Source organism: Anopheles moucheti, unplaced genomic scaffold (assembly GCF_943734755.1).
Source record: "Anopheles moucheti unplaced genomic scaffold, idAnoMoucSN_F20_07 scaffold_38_ctg1, whole genome shotgun sequence".
Taxonomy (NCBI): domain Eukaryota; kingdom Metazoa; phylum Arthropoda; class Insecta; order Diptera; family Culicidae; genus Anopheles; species Anopheles moucheti.
Genome location: NW_026453613.1, coordinates 503,405 through 512,062, shown reverse-complemented (window position 1 = coordinate 512,062; position 8,658 = coordinate 503,405). Strand labels below are relative to the sequence as shown.

The 8,658-nt window shown below is 41.9% G+C and overlaps 1 pseudogene; it reads left to right on the top strand.

Moving 5' to 3' along the window:
- The first annotated feature begins 1,404 nt into the window (after window positions 1–1,404).
- LOC128309157 (uncharacterized) lies at window positions 1,405–7,397 on the top strand (annotated as a pseudogene).
- Window positions 7,398–8,658: the final 1,261 nt, after the last annotated feature.

Genomic DNA, 8,658 nt, shown 5'->3' with positions numbered 1-8,658 from the left:
GGAGCCATCTTATCCATTGTTACATAATGGTTTATCAATATAAGAGACGTTCCTAACTTCTGTATCTTTTAGATTTTGTTTTATTCTTTTTGGTTGTGTTAGACCTGTAGGTTGCTTCAAAGGTCTAGGTCTAAGTAGGTCTTTCAAAGCTTTGTTTGGTGGCTTTAATTCATCTGGTGAAAATAATGTTGCACTTCTTTTGTTGGTGGATAAAAATTAATTTGTTTTACTTTCAATTGAGCTATCATCTTCGTATTCTATTTCAATATCCGAGTTAATTTTGGGTGACTTTTTGGTATTGTTTATGTCAGTTGGTATTTGAATAGGGATTTGTTCAGTAACAGCTTTTGTTAGAGCTTCTACTTGTTTTCTAAGACTTTCTATAGTTGCAGTTAATTGTTCAATGATTTTATCCTTAGCATCAAAACTTTGGGCTTCAATTATTCTTTATTGAACAATACTGTTCATTTCATTTGGTTTTTCCAGTGCGAAAAGTGCTCGTGCTTCTTTAAATGTGCAGCTTTTGTTAATTTTAATTTTGATTATTTCGATTTCCTTCATATAGATTGGACAATTCTTGTCTAGTGTATTGTGGGTGCCTTTGCAATTGATACATTGTGTGGTGTTTGTACATTCCCCATGTCCCTCACTACCACATTTAGCACACATTTCATTCCCCTTGCAATTTGTTTTAGTGTGGCCAAATTGTAGACACTTTGCACAACGCATAGGTCGTGGGTAGTAAACACGTGTAGGTATGCGTTCAACTCCAATATAAATATATTCAGGTACCCTAACTGCGTTCATAGCAGCTACGAATGTATTTGTTGGGATTGATGTACCGTTAACCCTTTTGGTGAATCTGTACAAATCGGTTACGTTATCTCCTTCAAGGTGTTTCAAAATATCTTCGTTGCTCATTTTGCCTTACCGTGCAATTAGACATGCAGCGATTTTTCTCAGTGCGAAATTTCGCAAAGTAGCTCAATCTTGCAAAAAAAAACACATCTCATTTCGAGACAATTTAGCGCCTACTGAGACTGTCAAACCATTACATTGTTTTGCAAGCCGGCTCGTTTGCCACACACACATACCCGAGTGTCACGAATTTTCATGAGTGAAGAAAATTATTGAAGTGAGTATGTTTTATTGCTTTTCTGCATGAACTTAACTTAATATTGTTATATAATTTTAGGTAGTAGAACAATGTCTTCAAAACACAATGAGGAATGTGATAAAACTATTAAAAAGAGGGTAAGTATATAATGTGTACAAGACATGCGTTTTCGCAGCGGCAGTCTGTGGACTGATTCATTGATTTGTTTGTTCCACCAGTAGAACAAACAAGATTGCATCAGCAACGAATTCGATTTTCCTGCTCGAGCTAATGGCCTATATTCCGCAATGCTACAAGAAGTAGCACTGGAGGTATTTAAAGTTAGATTAAAACACATCGCTGTTTTCATCCATACTTTAATTTTGTGTAGCTGTAGCTCCGCACGTTTTTAACTCTGGCAGTATTCTAGCACTATATAAATACTAAATTTTGCTTTAATATTACTAATTGCACTTTTAAACGCTTAAACATATTATCATTTATCAACATATAAAGGATAAAAGTATTTAGTTCATTTAGCGAGAAGTGTAAACTTAAGAGTTCTATGCTGTACATAATACTTTTTATTTAGAAACAAAATATTTTCTGCGTGAACAGTTATTCATAATTTATTGTTTATATTTTCAGACCGTTGTTATGTCCCAAGAAAAGATATTGGCTCTTATAAGCTGTATAGAAAGAGCAAAATGCCTGTGGGACCGGAGTGACAGTGATTATAAAAATGTGAACAGGCAACAGGATGCATGGGAGTCCATTGCATCGGAAATGGAAGTTCCCTACTACTCTCTGTTGCAGCAGAAGGGTCCTACAGGCATTATAAAAAAATCTACGAAGGCAGCTTAGTGACCGGTTCTAGTAAAGTATCACGCGTTGGTTCATCGTTATTTATTTTTTTCTTTAATATCTCATGCCATAATCCTTTTTTTATTTTAGGCTCCGCCGAAGTATGCAGACCGAAGTGGTTTGCATATCAGTCAATGCAGTTCCTGAATGGAGTCACCGAGGGAGGTTCCAGAATTGATACTGTATGTATAACTTAGAATGATAATCATATGTAAGAACTATCAGCATAGCTTCATGTTGTCCTTTTCATTTTTAGCATTTTGACAACACTCAAGCTACAACAAGTTCGTGCAGTATTCCTATTCCAGAACCAGTAGCCACCATGAAGGAGCCTGATGAGTTTATCAGCTTAACTGCACCAGTGTCGAGTGATAACAACCAAAATGAGCCACAAACATCACAGTCATCGGTCAGACCACGAACTGCGTCCCAGTTCGCTTGCAGACGTCAAAGTAACAACACGCGTATTATTGTTTTGCAAGCCTCGCAATGTGCGACGGAAAATTTTCTCGATACGATAGGAACACCTTCCGTATCGACTACTCAAGCATTCCGGTAAAGCCGTCCCAGAATGAAACGTTAGATTTCTTGGTGGATACCTTGAAAATTGGAGTAGAAAAGGTGTCCTTGGTTCAGCTGAACGGAGTGAAGGGCATTGTTTATGTCACGATGAACACGCTGGAGGAAGCTCAAGCTCTAGTTAGTGAACACGCGGGGAAGCACTCACTCACGCACGATGGGAAGAAGTTTCCTGTCACAATCGCCATGGAGGACAACACCACGATTGTGAAACTCCGTGACTTGCCCCCTGGAGTTCCGGATGCTGTTGTGAAAACAGCATTGTCTGTGTATGGTGAGGTATTTTCAATCACCAGAGAAGTGTGGGAACCGTCAACACGATTTGCAGGGGTTTCCTCTGGAGTTCGACACGTGCGAATGAGGGTAATGAATCCCATAAAATCGTATATTACACTGGGCGACGAAGTGACCGCTGTGTCCTATCCAGGACAACGACAAACTTGCCGTAGCTGTCAAGAACCGGTTCATCACGGACTAAACTGTGTTCAAAGTCGGCAATGCCGCTTTAGAGAAACCCTGTCCCAAGAGAAACCGTCGCAAAAGGCATCATACGCTAATGCCTTACGCACAGCACCAACACCACACCATGCCGCTGATGAGCCACTGTTTACTGTCGTCAGCAATAGGAAGATGAAGAAAAAACCTAAATATTCTTCTTTTGCAACGTCCGATCTGAAAACATCTGTGGATGTAAAGCGCGTTGCAGCATCCACATCAAAAATTGCCCAAAGGCTAATCATTCCGATAAGCCGAGTGACATCCGAAGCACTACCACAGATGGGAATACAAGAGAAAGGTGCAACAAAGGAAGAAGCTGCTGCAGTGCTAACGGCTGAACTCGATCCTGCCGTTGGCCCATCTATACTTGTTCCTGCCGCTGCTGTTGCTACAAACGCTCCTGCCGCTGCTCGCAACGGCAATACTGGATGGTCGTTCCAATCCATCCCACCAACACAAGAGAAGGAAGCAGTATTTAAAACTCCGCTCGATATCCCTTCTCGTCCCATTTCCTCCCTCTCCACTGATGAAATGCTTGGCATTAAACGCAAGCAAAATGCGGAGATGGACAACGAGAGTGAATCCTCGTGTTCTTCCACACACAGCCAAGGAAGTGTGACCAAGCGTAAGTCTGGCCGCTCTACAAAAAGGCTCACTTTCACACCACAACCCATGTAAATTTCGTCGTGATGGACTCGAAAGCTGTAGGTGATAATGTTAATAGTACCTACAACTTGGCTACTATTAACATTAATGCAATTTCTAACACGACAAAAATTGATGCTCTCAGAACATTTATCAGGACGACAGAACTGGATATCGTATTTCTTCAGGAGGTATGTGTTCCAGATTTGACGATTCCCGGATTTAGTGTCATTACCAATGTCGACGGTGCGGGGAGGGGTACAGCGATTGCTTTACGTGATCATCTAAAATTTTCTCACGTCGAACGCAGTTTGGATTCGCGTCTGATTTGTCTTCGACTTGAGAATACTGCCACCCTATGCAATGTTTACGCTCCCTCTGGGAGTCAACGTAGAGGGGAGAGGGAAGAATTTTTCGAGCGAACGGTAGCGTTCTACCTGCGAAATGCATGTCAACATGTGATTCTTGCAGGCGACTTCAACAGTGTGTTGGAGTCAAAGGACGTGACGGGAGCGAGAAATTTCAGCCATTCTCTCCGAAACGTAGTAAATAACATGGGTATGTGTGATAGTTGGGAGGCTTTACGAGGTAACTCGGTTGAGTTCTCCTATATCACAAGTGGTTCTGGATCACGTATCGATCGCTGTTACGTTTCGTCGTCGCTTAAGATACAGTTGAGGACGACTCATATGCATGTCCTATCTTTTTCGGATCACAAGGCCCTCACGGTCCGTCTCTGTCTTCCAACTCCACCCAGTCGCATGCGCAGTTACGGTGGCTATTGGCAACTTAGACCGCACATCCTAAACGATGTAAACTTACAGGAGTTTGCAGTGAAGTGGAACTTCTGGACTAGACAACGGAAAAATTACGGCTCGTGGATGGACTGGTGGGTGCAATTCGCGAAGCCCAAAATCAAATCCTTTTTCCGTTGGAAAACAAATGAACGTTACCGAAGTTTCCGTATGCACCACGAACTTCTATACAGAGGGTTGACGTCTTCGTATGAGCGATATCTCACGGACTCTTCTGAGTTAGTGAATATAAATCGCATAAAAGGTAAGATGCTCCTTCTTCAAAGGCGCTTTTCCGAGGAGTTCATGCGCATAAACAACACTCACATATATGGTGAAAGCATCTCAACCTTTCATCTGGGGGAGGAGAGGAGGAGGAGAAGAGTGATCGATAAGGTGGAGGATGCTGATGGATCGGTCTTGACTGATCCGGAAGCGATAAATGCTCATATTGAGGGTTTCTTTACATCATTGTACACAACAGACGACACACACACACCAATTACAGACAAGGCGTTCAAATGCACACGCGTCATCCCCCAAGACTGCGAAACCAACAACAATTGCATGAAGGAGATAACTTCCAGTGAGATCCTCAATGCAATCAAAAGTTCGGCTCCTCGGAAGTCCCCTGGTCCGGATGGAATACCCACAGAATTTTATCTTCGTGCGTTTGATGTAATCAGCCGCGAATTTGGGTTTATTATGAATGAGGCTCTAAACGGAGAAATTCCTCCGTGCTTTGTCAACGGTGTTATAGTGCTAGTGAGAAAGCGAGGAGGTGGACTTGCCATGTCTGCTTTTCGACCGATATCCCTACTTAATGCAGACTACAAGCTTTTGTCTAGGGTTATCAAACATCGTCTTGACTTCATTGTCGGAAAGTGGGAGATAATCTCGACAGCCCAAAAATGTTGCAATAAACCACGCAACATTTTTCAAGCTGTGCTCTCTGTTAAGGAGAGGGTGGTTGATTTGCAGAGAAATCGTAAGTGCGGTAAACTTATTTCCTTCGATCTTTCGCATGCATTTGATCGCGTTGATAGAAATTTTCTTTTTAACAACATGCTTCTGATGGGGTTCAATCCGAAATTGGTGGAACTTTTTCGGAGGATTGGCGAGAAGTCCACGTCTCGCATCCTCATCAACGGAACCCTTTCCTCTTCCTTCCCTATTCGACGTTCTGTGCGTCAGGGTGATCCTCTTTCCATGCACCTATTCATCCTCTACCTGCAACCCCTCATCACGAGACTAGAAGGTATATGTTGCGGCCAAGACGACTTGGTCAATGCATATGCTGACGACATCTCTGTGGTGACTACCTCTCTAGAAAAAATCGAGCGGATCAGAGAGGCCATAGATGCTTTTGGTTTGTGTTCCGGTGCCTCACTCAACGTCAAAAAAACCGAAGCACTTGATATTGGACATGTCACGCAACACAACATCATCAATATTCCCTGGTTGAGGACTGTAGAAAGGTTGCGACTTCTCGGCATCCTCTTCACTAACAATGTTCGTGAAGCGATGGGGCACAACTGGGACATTGTTATCAATCAATTCCGGCACTTGGTTTGGCTACACCGAATGAGAGACCTTAACCTCATACAGAAGATAACCCTCCTAAATGGGTTTCTTTTGCCTAAGTTATGGTATGTAACCTCTGTATGTGGCGCCAGAGCCATAGATGTAGCAAAGGTCTCGCTGACGGTTGGATCATTCCTATGGCAAGGATCTGGAGGCATACGTGTGCCTCTCTGCCAACTAGCCTTGCCCCGCAACCGTGGTGGGTTAAATCTGCACATCCCGTCCATCGCAACACAGGCACTGCTAACCAGCAGATATGTCGCAGAAAAGGATTGTCTGCGAGTCGGGGAGCAGCACATTTCGTATGCTGGAAATCCCCCGAACATTAGCGTCAAGTCTATCTCAACAAAATATCCATGTCTGCGAAACGTTATTCTGCAGCTTGCTTACATCCCGGATAAAACGGTTAACATCACAGCCCGAACGATGCGACGAATGCTTGTTGAGAGGCTCCCTGAAGCGAAAGTAGTGCAGGAATCGCAAGCAGTAAACTGGCGATCGGTTTGGGCCAACATCAGCTCAAAAAAGCTTACATCCTCACAGAGATCAGTTCTCTATTTACTGACAAACAGAAAAATAGCGCATGGAGAGTTATTTTTTAAAATGAATAGAGGATCATCAGCGTGCACAGAATGCTCTGGGGTGGATACATTGGAACACAAATTTGCTTTGTGTTCCAGAGTGTCGTCGGCCTGGAGTATTCTGCTGCAAGCCATCCACAACATCGACCCCTCCCTGAACCCTTCTTTCCAATCCCTCCGCTTACCTGTACTAATGAATATTAGTAAAAGTAAGCGGATCCTAATCCTTCGTTTGTTTGCTAACTATATCATCCACATTGTTGGAAACAACAATGCTGTGATTGATATAGAAGTCCTTAAATGTTCATTGTAACCTAGTTTCTTGTTTCCTCCATTTTTTTTTGTTTGTTCTCCTTGTTTAAATTTTAAGTTAGTATTTAAATATTCGTTTCTTTTTTTCTTAATAAATAAATTTAAAAAAAAAAAAAAGTGTCGAGTGATAACAACCAAAATGAGCCACAAACATCACAGTCATCGGTCAGACCACGAACTGCGTCCGCTGCTTCCAAGCGTCGTTGGCATCAAGCCAACTTACAATATAACGAAGAAGTTCTGGCGACGCTTGGAAGCATCACACAGGCATCTCAAGAACTGAGATCTGTCGCCGTTGAAAATCGTTTGGCTCCATTATACCACGGTATGCGGGATTGGTCGCCGGTACGACAGCAAGCCATGCTTGTTAAAATACAATTTATGATTGCTGAGGAGAACGTTGCTCGGTTCGTGGAGCGCCATAATTTCGATCCGCGCAATTAGTATTAAGTTTATTCGTTTAATGTTGTAAATATAAGTTAGTTTGTTATGGTGGTTGGTAAGTTAGTTTTATGTTTGCATGAAATGTAGGTTTAAGTTAGGTTAAGGATTACATGAATAAAATTCCATCAACGAATCCCATGAAACGGGTTAGGGTTTCGTTATTATACTTCGCTTTGTCTGTTCTTATCACCTGTCATTGATGGCTTTATTTAACCATCAGGGATACCAACCGGGGTTGGTTTCTAATTTTATTATTCCTTCCTACTTGCTTGGTATTTCAGTCACAAACCAGTTTTTAAACTTCCCAACATTTTATTCGGATGACAAAATATTTAAAAAAAATCCAAATCATTTCTATGTCTTTTATATTGTTCCATTTGCAAACCCATTTGCCAATTGTAATCGGATTTGCATTAATTGATTTGCAGTGCGTTGTGTAATTCCACGTAACTCAGTAAGAGTACCATCAATTCATTCTGGTTCTCTGCTGTGGATTCTAGACGACTCAGCACGACGAATGAAATTGTGTAGGTATACAGTTGTCAGAACTATTTTACGGCCAGTTAATGGGTTCAATTCCATAGGTTTTCTTAGTACTCGAAATCTAGCACTCAAAATTCCAAAAGCCATTTCAACAGTTAGGCGTGCCTTTGAATGACGATCGTTGAAGACACGTTCCACGGATCCGCTTGTCGTCGTACCACCGAAAGAGCGAATACAATAATTTGTAAACGCAAACGCCTTGTCTCCCAAGAGCATATACGGGATTCTAAGGGAAGAAGAATCTATTAGTATTTCTGCTTCTGGGATGTTTAATTCATTTCTTTCTAGCGAACCGAAAAGACGTGAGCTACGTAAAATCCCACTGTCTGAAATTCGGCCTTTGCATCCGACGTCTGCATACAAAAAATTGCAGTTTGCGTCCACAATTGCCAATAGCACGATGCTAAAAAACTGCTTGTAGTTGTAGTAATCGGTACCACTTTTGGCAGGAGCTTTGATAGCAACATGTTTTCCGTCGATGGCTCCGATAGCATGGGGAATCTTCCATTTGGTTAAAAATTCCTCAGAAATCTTAAGCCATTCTTCACGCGTCGATGGAAGCTGCAATACCATAATAAAACGAGTTAGTAATTAAGCATTGTATGCAATAATAAGGCAAAATACCTTAACATATTTGCGCAGAAATATGATCAAACTGTCGCACACTTCCGGAACAAACAACGATATGGACTGTTCTGAAATCTATAATTAAATAAAA